Source organism: Ovis aries, chromosome 1, assembly GCF_016772045.2.
Source record: "Ovis aries strain OAR_USU_Benz2616 breed Rambouillet chromosome 1, ARS-UI_Ramb_v3.0, whole genome shotgun sequence".
Taxonomy (NCBI): domain Eukaryota; kingdom Metazoa; phylum Chordata; class Mammalia; order Artiodactyla; family Bovidae; genus Ovis; species Ovis aries.
In genome coordinates, this window is record NC_056054.1 from 90,235,591 (window position 1) to 90,254,862 (window position 19,272).

Sequence of the window (19,272 nt, forward strand, 5' to 3'; positions counted from 1 at the left end):
ACTGATTTGCTACCCAAGTCCATTTTGTCAACTCCTCACAAATGTATTGTTTCCTTGTCTAGAAGGTATAAACGCTGCCTGCTTAGGTCACTTCTTTGAGTGTCTTATTTTTATGGCTCACATATGTATGAAATTGTTTTTCTGATGTTAATCTGTCTTACGTCAATTTAATTATTATTATTGTTTAATTATTAGACTGACCACAGAGCTTAGAAGCGAAGAAGGGAAAAATTTTCTTTCCCTACAAACTCAAAGCAGTGAAAAACATTCCTGTTATAACCTATTCCTGTCTCCTTCAAAATTTCTCTCATTCAGAAGGTAATGCATTCTGGATATTTCTCTTTGTTTGGATTGTTTGCCAAATATTTTGATAGCACGGAACAGCACACCAAGGTAAGAACAGGGATGAGTGAGGTAGCCTTTCTTTTGTAAAGAAGGAGAAGGGAATAAACAAGGACCTACTGTACAGCAAGGGAACTATATCTTATAATAACCTGTAATGGAAAAGAATCTGAAAAAAGATATATAAATATAAATACATATATATATATAATATATATGAATCACTTTGTTATATACCTGAAGGACAACATTGTAAAGCAACTATACTTCAAAAAAAGGACTTTATTTTTTTAAAGACAAAGATGAGATTTAAGTCCTGAGGCATCCACACATCTTAGAAGAGCTCATTCTAAATTCCAGGTATATTTTGCAAACTGAGGATTTGCAAACTTAGTCCTTAAAACTATAGCACCATGTGAGAATGAAGATTACCTGTCCAAGAGCATTGCACCTACCTTTGCTGAAGACACGATAATAAAATATCTCCAAGATTTCTAAAATTTCCCCTTGAGTTACAAAAGCTGTAACATCTGAATTCAAAGGAAACAATCTGGGTTCTGAGATTAAATAGAAATGCTCCATGGCATGAATTTTACAGATTTTTTTTTTTGAAGTAAGAGTTAAAACAAAAGGATTAAATGTTAATTGGTCTCAGAATACTTATGCTTAAATTTACATATACACTCAATGATAGTAGAGCTGTTTGATACAGTAAGGTTCAGTTGGAACAGCTAATATAATACTTATTGAATCTGATTAAACTTTGAGCTTAGTTGCCAGTTATGATTTCTCATGATTTTTTGTATTTATCCTATTATTATTATTATTATTTTTGGCCACACCTTGTGGCTTACAAGACCTCAGTTACCCAACCAGGGACTGAACCATGGCCATGGCAGTGAAAGCATCAAGTCCTAACCACTAAACAACCAGGGAATTCCCACAATTTGTTTTTATTTTTAAATTTAAGATGTACTTATTTTTGCTCACTGGGTCTTCATTGCTGAGCCCTGTGGCGAGCGTGGGATGCCCTCTGGTTGAAGGTGCCAGGACTGCTCATTGCAGGGGCTTCTCCTGCGGGACACCCACTCTGCTAGGGCGTCAGTAGTCATGGCTCCTGGGCTTAGCTGCCCTGCGGCGTGTGGAATCTTCCCAGTCCGTGGACTGAACCCATGTCCCCTGCACTGGCAGATGGATTCTCAAGCACAAAACCACAAGGGAAGCCCGTCAATTTGTTTTTTAATGTTTACAATTTTTGGTCACCAAGAACTGTCTCATCAGTCTTAATAATAACACTGTCTTATATTAAAAAATTTATTCCACAGTGTCAAAATTAAATTAAATTAAATTAAATTAAATTTTAATTTAATTAAATTTAAAACTGCAAGTATCTTCAGGAAGAAAAAGATTCAGAGAGAAGAAAGTGAATAAAATACAAGCAGTCAAAAGAAAATTTATGGATAAAAAAAAATTCAAAACCCTGACATGGACTCAACACAATTCTGCCAAATTACCAAATTCCTGTCTTTGTTGTTTGAAATGTCTTATTTTGGCATTTCTTAAATACCAGTTTTCTTCACATTTTAAAAAGGACATAAAAACCTGAAGTAATAGTGAAGAAAGGGAAGTTACAGACTGTGTTCTCTGAAGTCCTTTACACCATGCAGGAGAGTTTTGCTCAGTAGAATTCCATATTATAATCTAGACTATAATCTATAAACATTATTTTCTGCAGCAATCCAAAATAGACTATCAAAACATTTTAAAACCTATGAAATATTTTAGCGCTTTCCCAGTGGCTCAGCAGGTTAAGAATCTGCCTGCAATGCAGGAGACACAGGAGGTATGGGTTCAATCTCTGGATCAGGGATTGAAAAATCCTGATTTTAGTATAAAAATAGATTATTTCTATACTAAAAATAGTATAAAAATGTACTATTTTTACTTATTAATATATGACTGATTTTGTCCCAGGATTTGAGGCACAAAGGTATTGGTACTTTAAAATAACAAACAAACAAGAATGGAGTTAGGGTTATGGTCATCTACATTACTCCTTTTGAATAGAAATGCTAGTATACCACTGCCAGTATCTACCACACACCCAATTCTTTGAGGCCGAGTTGGGAAAATAAATAATCATAAAGAAGACAGCAGAGACATTTCGTTTTCCTTTTCTCGGGAAAAAAAAAAAAAAGTATGAATGGCTCACAGAAATACTTAACATTATAATTAGCTTCATGATTTTCAATAGTTTTATGGTTTATAGTTAGTTTTACGTAACAGTATCTCATGCGCTTAGTTGTGTCCTACTCTTTGGGACCCTTTGGACTGTGGCTGGCCAGGCTTCTCTGTCAATCAGATTTTTCAGGCAAGAATACTGGAGTGGGTTGCCCTTTCCTCCTCCAAGGAATCTTCCTGATCCAGGGATTGAACCCACACCTCCTGTGTCTCCTGCATTGCAGGCAGATTCTTAACCTGCTGAGCCACCGGGAAAGCCCTAAAATATCTCATAGGTTTTAAAATTTTATTTATTTTTAATTAGAGGAAAATTGCTTTACAATGTTGTGTTGGTTTCTGCCATATACCAACATGAATCAGCCATAGGTACACGTATGTCCCCTCCCTCTTGAATCTCCCTCCTACCTCTCAACCCATATCACCCCTCTAGGTTGTCACAGAGAACCAGATTTGAGCTCCCTATATCATGCAGCAAATTTCCACTGGCTATCTAATTTTACATTCTCATAGGTATTGATGTTTTGTCGTTGTTTATTTGCTAAGTCTTGTCCATCTCTTTGTGACCCCAGGACTGTAGCCCGCCAGGCTCCATGGGATTATCCATCAAGAATACTGGACTGGGTTGCCATTTCCTTCTCCACAGGATCTTCCTAAGGCAGGATCAAACCCCTGTCTCTGGCACTGGCTGCACTGGCAGACAGATTATTTACCGCTGATCCACCAGGGATGACTAAGACTAAACTTTTACCTCTATGATTTTCATCTTTCTTAAAAGTTTTCAACTCAAATGCAAGACAATTGAATTTGTCTCTTTTTAGTTCTCTCCTGTATATGTAATTGTTTAATATCCATGACTGAGTCTGAACATCATTATAACTGTTACATCTGAGCTCATTACTTACTTCAAAGAAGTAACAAAGTTGTTTTGTAAAGAAGCTGATAGGGACTTCCCTGGTAGTCCAGTGGTTAAGAATCTGCCTTGCAATGCAGGGGACTCAGGTTCAACCTCCGGTCAGGGAACTTAAATCCCACATGCCTTGGGGCCCAAGCACAGTAGCAAAAGGTCTTGTGTACAGCAACTAAGATCTGAGGCAGCCAAATAAATTTAAAAAATAATAAATTAAAAAAAAAATAAAGAAGCTGATAATCCACAAAAGACTAATAAATTAAGTATTGTTTGTCTAACATTACTTACACTAAGCACAGATAAATACTTATTGGCAAGGTTGTTTTAAAGGGCCTTTCTGGACACTAAAAATGTATCAAAAATGAAATTTTATTACCTCAAAATACTATTATAGGTTAAACTTAAGGGTCTTTAAATGTTGACAGTGTAAGTCCTAGACTATTCTATCAGTAAAACAAAAAAATCACTTTATAATACACTTACAGTAATTTCAACAATCTATTTCACTTCCCTTAAAAAAAAAAAAAAAGACATTAAATTGCTAATCTACTCCCCTTCCGGGCTGTTTTCTATATGAAAAATATCAGCATAGTGCAATCACAACAGAGTGAGGTCAAGGGGTGCATTCCTAATTGGCATCCCAAATCTGAGTCATCAGCCTCTAGAGGGGTTACTGGCAACTGGCATGACACCGGCCAGGGAATTACTGAAGACAAGGTTTGGGGCTAATTTAAATAACGTAACTGATGTTACTGGATCCACAAGAAGAGAGAATTCCATGGGTCATGGTAATTAGCTGAAAAATTGCTCAAGACACACCGTTCCATTTACCTATGCTTACGGGAATTTCAAAGACAGCTACTACCTTAGAAACTCACAATAGTGGAGAGAAAGTAAAATAATACAAAATTAAAGATTCACATAAAAGGGAATTCCCTGGTGGTTCAGTGGTTAAGTATCCACCTTTCAATTCAGGAGACCCATTTCTATCCCGGCTCTGAGAACTAAGAACCCACATAGGGGAGGAGGGTGCAGCCGCGGGGAACTATGCCAAGTAGCCACAATTACTGAGCCTGCTCCAAGCAGAAAGATACAGCCTTAGGCAACTAAGACCCAAGGCAGTCAAATAGATAATTTAAAGAAAAATCCCTAAAGATTCTCACGTGGTGGTTTAGTCCCTTAGTCCTGTCCGACTCTTTGCGACCCCATGGACTGTAGCCCGCCAGGCTCCTCTGTCCATGGGATTTCTCCAGGAAGGAATATTGGTGTGGGTAGCCTTTTCCTCCTCCATGGGAATCTTCCCCACCCAGGTAGTAAACCCGGGTCTCCTGCACTGCAAACGGATTCTTTATCGACTGAGACACTAAGATTCGCATAATATAGTATAAAAGAAAAAAAAACAAACAAACCGGAGACCAGGGGTGGTAGGATTTGAGGGGAAAATGGAATTTCTATGGGGCAAAATCACAGATAATCAAGAATGGGATAGAATTCAGTCAGGATGAGTCCAAGTGAAAGTGAGGTCGCTCAGTCCTGTCCAACTCTTTACGACCCCGTGGACTGTAGCCCACCAGGCTCCTCCGTCCATGGGATTCTCCAGGCAAGAATACTGGAGTGGGTTGCCATTTCCTTCTCCAGGGGATCTTCCCGACCCAAGGATTGAACCTAGGTCTCCCTCATTGCAGGCAGACGCTTTGTTTACCCTCTGAGCCACCAGGGAAGCCAGAATGAGTCAAAGGAAGGTTTAAAAGGTTAAAGAGGTTTAAAGGAAGGTCTAAGAGAGTTTGAAATTTAACCTCTTGAAATTAAAAGATGCTTGTTCCTTGGAAGAAAAGCTATGACAAACCTAGACAGCATATTAAAAAGCAGAAGCATTATTTTGCCAACCAAAGGTCCCTCTAGTCAAAGCTGTGGTTTTTCCCAGTAGTCATGTATGGATGTGAGAGTTGGGCTACAAAGAAGGCTGAGTGTTGAAAAGAACTGATGCTTAACTGTGGTGTTGGAGGTGACTCTTGAGAGTCCCTTGGACAGCAAGGAGATCAAACCAGTCCATCCTAAAGGAAATCAGTCCTGAATATTCATTGGAAAGACTGATGAAGAAGCTGAAACTCCAATACTTGGGCCGCCTGATGCGAAGAACTGATTAGAAATGACCCTGAAGCTAGGAAATATTGAAGGCGGGAGGAGAAGGGGACGACGGAGGAGGAGATGATTGGATGGCATCACCGACTCCATAGACATGAATTTGAGAAAGCTCCGGAGTTGGTGACGGACAGGGGAGCCTGGCGTGCTGCAGTCCACGGGGTCGCAGAGCCGGACACGACTGAGCAACTGAACTGAACTAGAAGAGTTTAAGGATGAGAACGTTACAGGTGGCAGGGCACGCCACGCCAGAAAAAAAAAAAAAAAACTCCTGCTCCCCACCCCTAGCTGAGGCACAACCCCACTCAGAGATTCTGCAGGCAAGAGATTAACCAACCCTAGGTCACTCTACTCTTCCTGCCGGAAAGCATCCCCACAGGGGATGAAACGATTTCCCCCAGATCACCAGATCACCACCCCAGATCACTCGTCTCCCCGAGCCGGTAGCCGGGACACCAGCCTCTCGGTGATTCACAGACGCTGCCGCCACCTAAGCCCCTGCCGGACCGCCCCCATCCCCGTCCCCAGAGACCAAGCTCTCCGCTCCCCAAGGCTCCCTGCCCCCCGGCCCAAGCCGCCAGGGCTCCCGGCTTGCAGCCAGCCGGCTCCCGGCTTGCAGCCAGCCATCACCCAACTAACCGAAGTCCGCGGCTCCGGGCGCCGCGTGTGCGCGAGCGTGGGCGGGACGGACCCGGATGGCGCTGGGCAGAGCTCACCACACCACGCGCCCCGCGCGCAGCCGGAGCTCGCCGGAGTTCCGCACGTACAGGTGCGCCGCGGTGGACCCGGTGGGCGCCGCCGCCTTATACCCCGCCGCCGGGGCCGGAGCTAGCGCGCAGTGGGCGGAGTCGGCCCTCCCGGCCGCCCCCCCAACAGGCGCTAACTGCACTGTGGCGCCCTCCCCGCCGCGGCGTCGGCTGCGGCCCCTCCAGGTGTTCCTGCGCCTCCTCCAGGTCCCACCTGCACACTTGCGTGGCGCCAGTGTCGGCCTCTCCCTGAGTCTCTGGAGGAGAAAAGGGGAAAGCCGGCAAAGATGGATGGGGCGTGCCGCCAGGGCCCTGATTCAGGTTTGGGGGGCGATGGTGCGGGGAGGAGCGGGGGACTGATGGAAGTGGGGGACCCGGCGGAGTTTGAATGGACGCGGGTGCACCTTGGACCCCGGAAGAGGCCGAGGGCCAGAGGTGAGGAGGTGGGCTGTGACCTGGCCACTGGTTTTCGGTGACCTCAGGGAAGTCACTCAAAACCCTCAGGGCCTGTTTCCGCTCTTTAAAATGGCAACAGTAATACTGGTGACCTCATTTATATTTTAATGGCCTTTGAGGGATGGTAGGTACATGGACGGAGAAGGCAATGGCACCCCACTCCAGTACTCTTGCCTGGCAAATCCCATGGATGGAGGAGCCTGGTAGGCTACAGTCCATGGGGTCACTAAGAATCAGACACGACTGAGCGACTTCACTTTCACTTTTCACTTTCATGCACTGGAGAAGGAAATGGCCAGCCACTCCAGTGTTCTTGCCTGGAGAATCCCAGGGACGCGGGAGCCTGGTGGGCTGCCATCTATGGGGTCGCACAGAGTCGGACACGACTGAAGTGACGCAGCAGCAGCAGCAGCAGGTACATGGAAGTCGGGAAAGAAGAGCAAGTCAGGGTGGCAAGATTGGTCCAGAAGGGTAGGGGTGTGTGTGAGTGTGTGTGTTAGAAACATGGAGTAATGCAGAGGCCAGATTTCTGTGGCCGCAGTGTTTAGGACATGATGTAATTACGGCTGGCAGTTTGGGGGTGGGGTTGATTATATTACTAAGCACTTCACATGAACCTTCATGACCCTGTGAAGTAGGTTCTGTTGACTGTTGACAGATATAGAATCGGAGGCTCAGGAAGAAGTTGAGTAACTTAACAAAAGTCACTGACCTAGTAGTGGCCAATCTTTGAATTCAGACTTCAGAAGCTGATTTTCTCATAAGGGCCTTGGTTCTTAAGCAGGTCCAGATACCAAAGTGTATTTGTTAAAAGTTATATAATTTTTATTTAAGAAATACCAAAAAAGTATGTCGAAGGCCCTTGTCGTCAAAGAATTGAGAAATTCTTTGTGACTACTGAGATACAAATCAGCCTACATTTGCTGAGCATTTGTTCATGCCAGGACCTGTCCCTCCGCTCCTCTCTCTGTCTCTCTCACACACACAATTAATTCCTACAACAACTTTTGAGAGGAGACCTTCTAGTTTGTTCTGCAAATGAATAATCTGAGATTGAGACCTGGGGTTTGTGGGGTCAGGCTTTGTGCCCTCCCCTCACCCACTTTGCCTCTGTTTCACAGCAAAGTTTTCAGTAAGAATTCAATGCTAGTAGAAGACACTGCAGAATCTATGGTCAAGTACAGCTTATGAGCAGTAATTGTTTTTTATGTTCCTAAATGCAGAGAGAAGGAAGGCACTTCATGTCACTGGAATGGCCAGGACTTAGATCAGCAAAGCTTCAGAGTTGTTAGAATCGCGGCAGCATTCCGGGTAGGTGGTAGACAGTTGAATTAGGAAGACAGTGGGAAGCTCTGGCTCAGTGTTGAATTTATAAGGGTCTGAACTACGGAATGGGAGTGTGAAGAGGTAGATAACAGGTCCCAGGAAACTTCTCGAAGGCTTGTGAAGCAACAGTATGGTGAGTTCAGAATACAGACTCAGGAGGCAGACTACCTAGTTTTCAACAAAGTACCTTAAGGTTGCTAGGAGAATAAAATTAGGGTTGTGAAGCACTTGGAACAGAGGCTAGCATACAGCACGTGCTCAATAAGTATTTTAAAAACATGAATAAATAGGAAATTAAGGAAATAATTTCATTTCAACAGCATTCAAAAGAATCAAACACCTGGTGTTAGTCTCTCAGTCATGTCCAACTCTGCAACCCCATAGGCTGTAGCCTGCCAGGCTTCTCTCTCCATGGAATTCTCCAGGCAAGAGTACTGGAGTGGGTTGCTATTCTTTTCTCCAGGGGATCTTCTCAACCCAGGGATCGAACCCTGGCCTCCTGCATTGCAGGCAGATTCTTTACCATCAGAATCCTCAGGGACGCCCCAAAACACCTAGGGAGTTGCCTAAACTCTTTGCAACCTCTTTAGTTAAAACACTTAGGGATAGATTTAACTGAGGAGGTTGTAAAGAGTTTAGGCAACTCTGCTGTTGGAAGAAACACTGCCCTATCTCAGATGCCATCTGCAAGGTTGGGAGTCTCCAGGGCCACCCTGACTTCAGACCATCTGGCCACAAATTCAAATATTCTCATAACCTCGCTTAGACTCAATAATTTGCTACAAAGATTGACAGAACACACTGAAAGCTATTATATACACAGTCACATTGATTACAGAGAAAAGATACATTGAATTGAGGCAAAGGAAGAGTAGTGGTAGGGCAGCATCTGGGAGGGGTCCAAACTGGAAGTTCTGGTTGTCCTCTCCAGGTGGGGTCCTGAGTGGAGTTGTCTCCTCTCATCTGTGATGTATGAAGTGCTCTAAGCATATTGCCAGTCAGGAATGCTCACTGGTGTCCAGTGCTTGATGAGGCTTCTTTACTTGGGGAGAATTATTGTCCATGTGATTGAACTAAAATCTCTATCCACCTGCTTCCCTGAAGTTTGGGCTGTTACCTTGTGACACACAGTCCTAACTTCCCAGTCACATTGCTGGGTTTTCTAACACTGGCAGCTGTACCCTGAGTCATTTCATTAGCCTGAACTATGAAGGGGCCCACCCTGAGACACCTTATTAGCATAAAACTATTAAAGTTGGTCTGAGGGACTCCACTATGAATTATACTCCTGTCTCTTGGGAAATTGCAAGGGTGTGGAGGTCATCTCCCTGGAGCTGGGACAGAGGCCAGACCTCCGTTTAGATGAGGCCAGATTCCTTACTACACAAAAGTGAAAGACTTTCACACTAAAAACTATAAAATATTGCTGAAAGATACTAAAGAATACCTAAATAAGTGGAAAGACGACCGTGTTCATGTATTAGAAGACAATATTGTTCAGATGGCAATACTACCCAGCTTGTGGTACAGATTCAATGCAGTTCTGATTAAAATCCCAATAGCCCTTTTTGCAAAAGTGGAAAATACATATGGAATTGCACAGGACCCTGAATACTTAAAATATTTAAGAAGAACAAAGTTAGCGGACTCACATTTCCTTACTATAAAATGTATTACAAAGCTACAGAGATCAAAACATTTTTGTGGTATTGGCATAAGGAAAGATATACATACAAGAGAATAGAAGTCCAGAAATAAACTTATCAATCTATGGCAAATTGATTTTTTTCTGACCATTCAATAGAACAAGAAAAGTCTCTTCAACAAGTGGTTCTGGGACAGCTGAATATCTATATGCAAAAGAATGAAGTTACAACCCTATCTTATGCCATATACAAAAATTAAAAATAGATTAACCGATAACCTAAATATAAGAACTAAATTATAAAACTCTTAGAAGAAAAATATGTGTGGTAAGTCTTAATGACCTTGCATTTGGCAATCAATTCTTAGATATAAAACCACACGAAGAGGAAAGAAGAAAAAGATGAATTGGGTTTGATCGAAATTAGAAGTTTTTGTGCATCAAAGGGCATTATCAAGAAAGTGACAAGACAACCTGTAGAATGGGAGAAAATATTTGCAAATTAGGGTCTCAGTTCAGTTCAGTCGCTCAGTCGTGTCCGACTCTTTGCGACCCCATAAATCGCAGCATGCCCGGCCTCCCTGTCCATCACCATCTCCCGGAGTTCACTCAGACTCACGTCCATCGAGTCAGTGATGCCATCCAGCCATCTCATCCTCGGTCGTCCCCTTCTCCTCCGGCCCCCAATCCCTCCCAGCATCAGAGTCTTTTCCAATGAGTCAACTCTTCTCATGAGGTGGCCAAAGTACTGGAGTCTCAGCTTTAGTATCATTCCTTCCAAAGAGCACCCAGGGCTGATCTCCTTCAGAATGGACTGGTTGGATCTCCTTGCAGTCCAAGGGACTCTCAAGAGTCTTCTCCAACACCACAGTTCAAAAGCATCAATTCTTCAGCACTTCAGCCTTCTTGACAGTCCAACTCTCACATCCATACATGACCACAGGAAAAACCATAGCCTTGACTAGACGGACCTTTGTTGGCAAAGTAATGTCTCTGCTTTTGAATATGCTATCTAGGTTAGTCATAACTTTTCTTCCAAGGAGTAAGTGTCTTTTAATTTCATGGCTGCAGTCACCATCTGCAGTGATTCTGGAGCCCCAAAAAATAAAGTCTGACACTGTTTCCACTGTTTCCCCATCTATTTCCCATGAAGTGATGGGACCAGATGCCATGATCTTTGTTTTCTGAATGTTGAGCTTTAAGCCAACTTTTTCACTCTCCTCTTTCACTTTCATCAAGAGGCTTTTTAGTTCCTCTTCACTTTCTGACATAAGGGTGGTGTCATCTGCATATCTGAGATTATTGATATTTCTCCCATCAATCTTGATTCCAGCTTGTGTTTCTTCCAGTCTAGCGTTTCTCATGATGTGCTCTGCATATAAGTTAAATAAGCAGGGTGACAATATACAGCCTTGATGCACTCATTTTCCTATTTGGAGCCAGTCTTTTGTTCCATGTCCAGTTCTAACTGTTGCTTCCTGTCCCGCATACAGATTTCTCAAGAGGCAGGTCAGGTGGTCTGGGATTCCCATCTCTTTCACAATTTTCCACAGTTTATTGTGATCCACACAGTCAAAGGCTTTGACATAGTCAATAAAGCAGAAATAGATGTTTTTCTGGAACTCTCTTGCTTTTTCCATGATCCAGCAGATGTTGGCAATTTGATCTCTGGTTCTTCTGCCTTTTCTAAAACCAGCTTGAACATCAGGAAGTTCACAGTTCACGTATTTCTGAAGCCTGGCTTGGAGAATTTTGAGCATTACTTTACTAGCATGTGAGATGAGTGCAATTGTGCAGTAGTTTGAGCATTCTTTGGCATTGCCTTTCTTTGGAATTGGAATGAAAACTGACCTTTTCCAGTCCTGTGGCCACTGCTGAGTTTTCCAAATTTGCTAGCATATTGAGTGCAGCACTTTCACAGCATCATCTTTCAGGATTTGAAATAGCTCCACTGGAATTCCATCACCTCCACTAGCTTTGTTCGTAGTGATGCTTTCTAAGGCCCACTTGACTTCACATTCCAGGATGTCTGGCTCTAGATGAGTGATCACATCATCATGACTATCTTGGTCGTGAAGATCTTTTTTGTATAGTTCTTATGTGTATTCTTGCCACCTCTTCTTAATATCTTCTGCTTCTGTGAGGTCCATACCATTTCTGTCCTTTATCGAGCCCATCTTTGCATGAAATGTTCCCTTGGTAGCTCTAATTTTCTTGAAGAGATCTCTAGTCTTTCCCATTCTGTTGTTTTCCTCTATTTGTTTGCATGGATCACTGAGGAAGGCTTTCTTATCTCTTCTTGCTATTCTCTGGAACTCTGCATTCAGATGCCTATATCTTTCCTTTTCTCCTTTGCTTTTTGCCTCTCTCCTCTTCACAGCTATTTGTAAGGCCTCTCCAGACAGCCATTTTCCTTTTTTGCATTTCTTTTCCATGGGGATGGTCTTGATCCCTGTCTCCTGTACAATGTCACGAACTTCATTCCATAGTTCATCAGGCACTCTATCTATCAGATCTAGGCCCTTAAATCTATTTCTCACTTCCACTGTATAATCATAAGGGATTTGATTTAGGTCATACCTGAATGGTCTAGCGGTTTTCCCTACTTTCTTCATTTAAGTCTGAATTTGGCAATAAGGAGTTCATGATCTGAGCCACAGTCAGCTCCTCATCTTGTTTTTGTTGACTGTATAGAGCTTCTCCATTTTTGGCTGCAGAGAATATAATCAGTCTGATTTCGGTGTTGACCATCTGGTGATGTCCATGTGTAGAGTCTTCTCTTGTGTTGTTGGAAGAGGGTGTTTGCTATGACCAGTGCATTTTCTTGGCAAAACTCTATTAGTCTTTGACCTGCTTCATTCCACATTCGAAGGCCACATTTTCCTGTTACTCCAGGTGTTTCTTGACTTCCTACTTTTGCATTCCAGTCCCCTATAATGAAAACGACATCTCTTTTGGGTGTTAGTTCTAAAAGGTCTTGTAGGTCTTCACAAACCATTCAACTTCAGCTTCTTCAGCATTACTGGCTGGGGCATAGACTTGGATAACTGTGATATTGAATGGTTTGCCTTGGAGACGAACAGAGATCATTCTGTCATTTTTGAGACTGCATCTAAGTACTGCATTTCGGACTCTTTTGTTGACCGTGATGGCTACTCCATTTCTTCTGAGGGATTCCTGCCCACAGTAGTAGATATAATGGTCATCTGAGTTAAATTCACCCATTCCAGTCCATTTTAGTTTGCTGATTCCTAGAATGTCAACGTTCACCCTTGCCATCTCCTGTTTGACCACTTCCAATTTGCCTTGATTCATGGACCTAACATTCCAGGTTCCTATGCAATATTGCTCTTTACAGCATCGGATCTTGCTTCTATCACCAGTCACATCCACAGCTGGGTATTGGTTTTGCTTTGGCTCCATCCCTTTGTTCTTTCTGTATTTATTTCTCCCCTGATCTCCAGTAGCATATTGGGCACCTAATGACCTAGGGAGTTCCTCTTTCAGTATCCTATCATTTTGCCTTTTCATACTGTTCATGGGGTTCTCAAGGCAAGAATACTGAAGTGGCTTGCCATTCCCTTCTCCAGTGGACCACGTTCTGTCAGACCTCTCCACCATGACCCGCCAGTCTTGGGTTGCCCCACAAGCATGGCTTGGTTTCATTGAGTTAGACAAGGCTGTGTCCTAGTGTGATTAGACTGACTAGTTTTCTGTGAGTATGGTTTCAGTGTATCTGCCCTCTGATGCCCTCTTGCAACACCTACCATCTTACTTGGGTTTCTCTTACCTTGGGCGTGGAGTATCTCTTCACGGCTGCTCCAGCAAAGCACAGCTGCTGCTCCTTACCTTGGATGAGGGGTATTTCCTTACCGCTGCTGTTCCTGACCTTCAACATGGGATGGCTCCTCTAGGCCCTCCTACGCCTGCACAGACACCGCTCCTCATGTTGCTCCTCCTGGCTGCGGGCCCTGGCCTCGGGCATGGGTGGCTCCTTCCAGCTGCCGTCCCTAGCCTCGGGCTCAGGATGGCTCCTCAGGGTCACCGCCCCTGGCCTCGGGCGCGAGGTGGCTTCTCCTGGCTGCCCCTGACCTCAGACTCTGAGGCTTGAGACTATCAAGAGGGGGAGGCCCAATACCCTTCATCGCCCCAGTTCAGCAGGAAGTAGCCAGAAAGACTTCGACGCCCCTATTCCCAAAGAACTGGGCCTCCCGTCTTTTGAGGGGGGAATGTTAGGTAGGTAGAATAGGGAAAAGGAGTCCAAAATGGCGGTGGCTAAAAGACAAGGAAGGGAAAAGCCCGTGAAAATAGAACAAAAGAAGGTCCAAGGACCAGAGTGAAGACTTCAGGTAGAACAAACAGCACTCCTGGCTAAGCCCAACTTGCACAGGGCAGGCCCAGGCGGAGGCAAACATATAAAAGGAGGAGCCAAAGCCTTGCTCTCTCTCTCTCTCCCTCTCCCACGTGCGTGTGCTCACTCTCTCTCTCTCCCGCGTCTGTGTGCTCTCTCTCTCTCCCTCTCCCGTGTGCGTGTGCTCTCTCTCTCTCTCTTCCTCTCTTACATGCGTGTGCTCTTTCTCTCTCTCTCTCTCCTTCTCCCACGCGCTCCTCCACTCTCTTCTCTTCAAGTCTTTGGGTTGTCATGCCCTCACGCTTCGAGGATGTATTCTCCTGCTATCTTCTAAATAAAATAGAGCTATAACACTGATTTGCCTAAGAACTATAACACGGTTTGTCCAAGACCTGAGAGCTGTGACGCGCCGAGAGCTCTAATGTCCGTTGCTCCAAATCTTTGTTGTAACGAGACAAAGAACCGGGGAACATACACTCGTGTGACATCTATGGTGCCGTGACTCGGATCTAATGTCCAGAATACATAAATAACTCATACAACTCAACAACAAGAAGACAACCCAATTAAAAAATGAACAAAGGACTTGAACAGGTGTTTTCCAAAAAAGATATGTTAGTAACCAACAAGCACATGGCAAGATACACAACATTATTAGTCATTAGAGAAATGTAAGTTGGAACCGCAGGATGCCACTCTGTACCCACTAGGATGGTTATAATAATAATTTTTTAAGGAAAATAAGTATTGGCAAGAATGTGGAGAAATTTGAAAATTCATACATTGCTCATAGAGTTATAAAATGGTATAGCCACTGTGAAACAGTTTGGCAGTTCCTCAGAAGTTAAACATAATATTACCGCATGACCCAGCAATTCTACTTCAAAGTATATACCCCAAGAATTGAAAACAGATATTCAAACACATTTGCTATGACCAGTGCATTCTCTTGGCAGAATTCACTTAGCTTTTGCCCTGCTTCTTTTTGTTCTCCAAGGCCAAACTTGCCTGTTACTCCAGGTAGCTCTTGACTTCCTACTTTTGCATCCACAAAAAAGATCTTAATGAACCAAGTTATTAGGATGGCGTGGTCAGTCACCCAGAGCCAGACATTCTGGAGAGTGAAGTCAAGTGGGCCTTAGGAAGCACTGCTGTTAATAAAGCTAGTAGATGCAATGGAATTCCCGTAGAGCTATTCAAAACCCTAAAGGATGATGTCATCAAGGTGTTGCATTCAATATGTCAGCAAATCTGGAAGACCCAGCAGTGGCTACAGGACTGAAAAAGGTCAATCCTCATCCCAGTTCCCAGGAAAGAAGTACTAAAGAATGTGCTAACCATCGGACAGTTGCACTCATCTCCCATGCTAGTACCTGGAGGAGGGCATGGCAACCCACTCCAGTGTTCTTGCCTGGAGAATCCCCATGAACAGAGGAGCCTGGCGGGCTGCAGTCCATAGGGTCTCAGAGTCAGACAGCTGAGCAGCTAAGCACAGCACCCATGCTAGTAAGGTCGTGCTTAAAATTTTTTGCATGCTAGGCTTCAGCATTATGCGAACCAAGAACTTCCTGATGTCCAAGCTGGGTTTAGAAAAGGAAGAGGAACCAGAGATCAAATTGCCAACATTTGCTGGATCATAGAGAAAGCTAAGGAATTCCAGAAAAACATCTACCTCTGTTTCATTGACTGCGCTAAAGCCTTTGTGTGGATCATAATAAACAGTGAAAAACTCTTGAAGAGATGGGAATACCAGACCATCTTACCTGTCTCTTGAGAAACCTGTATACCGGTCAAGAAGCAATAGTTAGAACCCTGTATGGAACAACTGATTGGTTCAAGATAGAGAAAGGAGCATGATAGGACTGTCTGCTGTCACCCTGTTTGTTTAACCTATACAGTGAGCACATCATGAGAAATGCCAGGCTGGATGAGTTAGAAGCTGGAATCAAGATAGACGGGAGAAACATCAGCAGCCTCAGATATGGGGATGATACCACTCTAATGGCAGAAATTGAAGACAAACTGAAGAAGCCTCTTAATGAATGTGAAGGAGGAGAGTGAAAGAGCCAGCTTAAAACCAAATGTTGAAAAAACTAAGATCATGGCATTCTGCCATGGAAAACTAGTACAGACAGCTTTAATGTGTATACTTCAGGTCCCACAAAACTTGTATCTTCTCATAGACAGTGAATATTTCATGAAGAGTAAGGCTTTGGAGTTGGAAGGCAGATGCTATTACTTGATGGCTATGTTTCTGCAGGCAATTCACTGAACTCTTATAGGCTTCAGTTTTCTCACCAGCTACATTGGAAATACCTCAAACCTGATTTGTCATGAGAATCAAAAGAGAAAATTATAGGTGAAACTGGGAAAGTACTCTGAGAATGTTTTTTATCATGTTTTTATAAATTATCGGTTGTTGTTTAATTGCTAAGTCATTTCTAACTCTTGCAACCCCATGGACTGTATAGCCCACCAGACTTCTCTGTCCTTGGGATTTTCCAGGCAAGAATACTGGAATGGGTTGCCGTTTTCTTCTCCATTGTATCTTCCTGACTCCAAAGGTCAAACCCATGTCTCCTGCATTAGCAGGCTCATTCTCTACCACTGAATCACCAGGGAAGATCAAATTATCAGTAAAGGGTGCTTAAGTGAAAGTGAAAGTCGCTCAGTTGTATCCGACTCTTTGCGATCACATGGACTGTACAGTTCATGGAATTCTCTAGGCCAGAATCCTGAAGGGGATAGCCTTTCCCTTCAGGGGATCTTCCCCGGGATCCAGCCCAGGTCTCCTATATTGCATGCGGATTCGTTACCAGCTGAGCCACAAGGGAAGCCAAAAAGGGTGCTTTAGGGGGAAAGAAAATTCAGAAATAGAGAAGGTGGGAAGAGGAAACAGTTTGAGTGAACTGGAGAAAATGATAAAGCAGGTGTAATTCTTACTGTTTTTCCAGATGTCATCCTTATTTTAAGACAGTATAAGATAGGAATTTCAGGGTTGACAGTCAGTTCAGTCACTCAGTTGTGTCTGACTCTTTGCAACCACACGGACTGCAATATGCCAGGCTTCCCTGTCTAGCACTAACTCCCAGAGCTTGCTCAAACTCATGTCCATTAACTCAGTGATGCCATCCAACCATCTCATCCTCTGTTGTCCCCTTCTCCTCTTGCCCTCAATTTTTCCCAGCATCAGGGTCTTTCCAATGAGTCAGTTCAAATCAGGTGGCCAAATTATTGAAGCTTCAGCTTCATCATCAGTCCTTCCAATGAATATTCAAGACTGATTTCCTTTAGGACTGACTGGTTTGATCTTGCAGTCCAAGGGACTCAGGAGTCTTCTCCAACACCACAGTTCAAAAGCATCAATTCTTCAGCCCTCAGCTTTCTTTATGGTCTAACTCTCACATCCATACATGGACTACTGGACAAACCGTAGCTTTGAATATACAGACCCTTGTTGGTAAAATAATGCCTCTGTTTTTTAATATGCTGTCTAGGTTTGTCATAGCTTTTCTTCCAAGGAGCAAGCGTCTTTTAATTTCATGGCCGCAGTCACCATCTGCAGATGCTTGGAGATCTTGTACCCAACCTCCCACATTATGCAGATGTGGAAGCTGAAAGCAGAGACTGGAACAGTTTCCTCAAACCTCAGCTAATGAATGGTTTGACCAGGTGAATAGACAATCTTCCTGGACTTTACTGTCTGAAGTGTGATCTTGAAGATAAAAGGTATTTCTGCACAAATATCTTTACTGCACACCAGAGGGGATACAGTGCCCTCTAGTGGCTTTTTATTTTATTGTACAAATCCCCATTACTTCACATTTCTGCTGAAAAGAAAGGCAGAGGAACCAGAGATCAAATTGCCAACATCCACTGGATCATACAAAAAGCAAGAGATCTCCAGAAAAACATCTACTTTTGCTTTATTGACTATGCCAAAGCCTTTGACTGTGTGGATCACAACAAACTGGAAAATTCTTCAAGAGATGGTAATACCAGACCACCTGACCTTCCTCTCGAGAAATCTGTATGCAGGTCAAGAAGCAACAGTTAGAACTGGACATGGAACAACAGACTGGTTTCAAATCAGGACAGGAGTACGTCAAGGCTGTATGTTGTCACCCTGCTTATTTAACTTATATGCAGAGGATATCATGCTAAATGCCGGGCTGGATGAAGCACAAGGTGGAATCAAGATTGCTGGGAGTGGATGAAGCACAAGCTGGAATCAAGATTGCTGGGAGAAATATCAATAACCTCAGATATGCAGATGACACCACCCTTATGGCAGAAAGAGAAGGAAAACTGAAGAGCCTCTTGATGAAAGCAAAAGGAGACTGAAAAAGTTGGCTTAAAACTCAACATTCCAAAAACTGAGATCATGGCATCTGGTCCCATCACTTCATGGCAAATAGATGGAGAAACAATGGAAACAGTAATAGGCTTTATTTTGGGGAGGCTCCAAAATCACTGCAGATGGTGATTGCAGCCATGAACTTAAAAGACTCTTGCTTCTTGGAAGAAAAGCTGTGACAAACCTAGACAGCACTTTAAAAAGCAGAGATACTACTTTACCAACAAGGGTCTGTCTAGTCAAAGGTATGGTTTGTCCAGTAGTCATGTATGGATGTGAGATTTAGACCATAAAGAAAGCTGAGTGAAGAAGAATTGATGCTTTTGAACTGTGGTGTTGGAGAAGACTCTTGAGAGTCTCTTGGACTGCAAGGAGATCCAACCAGCCAATCTTAAAGGAAGTCAGTCCTGAATATTCACTGGAAGGACTGATGATGAAGCTAAAGCTCCAGTACTTTGGCCATCTGATTCGAAGAACTGACTCATTGGAAAGACCCTGATGCTGAGAAAGATTGAAGGTGGGAGGAGAAGGGGATGACAGAGGATAAGGGGGTTGGATGGCCTCCCCAACATGATGAACATGAGTTTGAGTAGGCTCTCAGGAGTTGGTGATGGACAGAAAGACCTGATGTGCTACAGTCCATGGGGTCACAAAGAGTCGGACATGACTGAGCAAGTAAACTGAACTGAACTGAAGCTGCCTTAGGGACATCCCTTATAGTTATTTTCAAACTCAGGAAGATTTCAAGCTATTTTTCCC

At 43.5% G+C, this 19,272-nt stretch overlaps 1 protein-coding gene across 4 annotated transcripts in view; it reads right to left on the bottom strand.

Annotated features, from left to right (window-relative positions):
• LOC101108016 (monocarboxylate transporter 1-like) overlaps positions 1-6,691 on the bottom strand; it is a 38,878-nt gene extending 32,187 nt beyond the window's left edge. For 3 of the 4 annotated variants that reach the window (XM_042252619.2, XM_027964875.3, XM_060412891.1), the window contains exon 1: positions 6,272-6,410. The gene's annotated coding sequence lies outside the window, so the exon portion shown is untranslated. Of the gene's footprint in view, positions 1-6,271; positions 6,411-6,592 lie in introns of those variants that run through there. The other variant, XM_060412888.1, reaches the window with a different exon arrangement.
• Between the last annotated feature and the right edge of the window lie 12,581 nt (positions 6,692-19,272).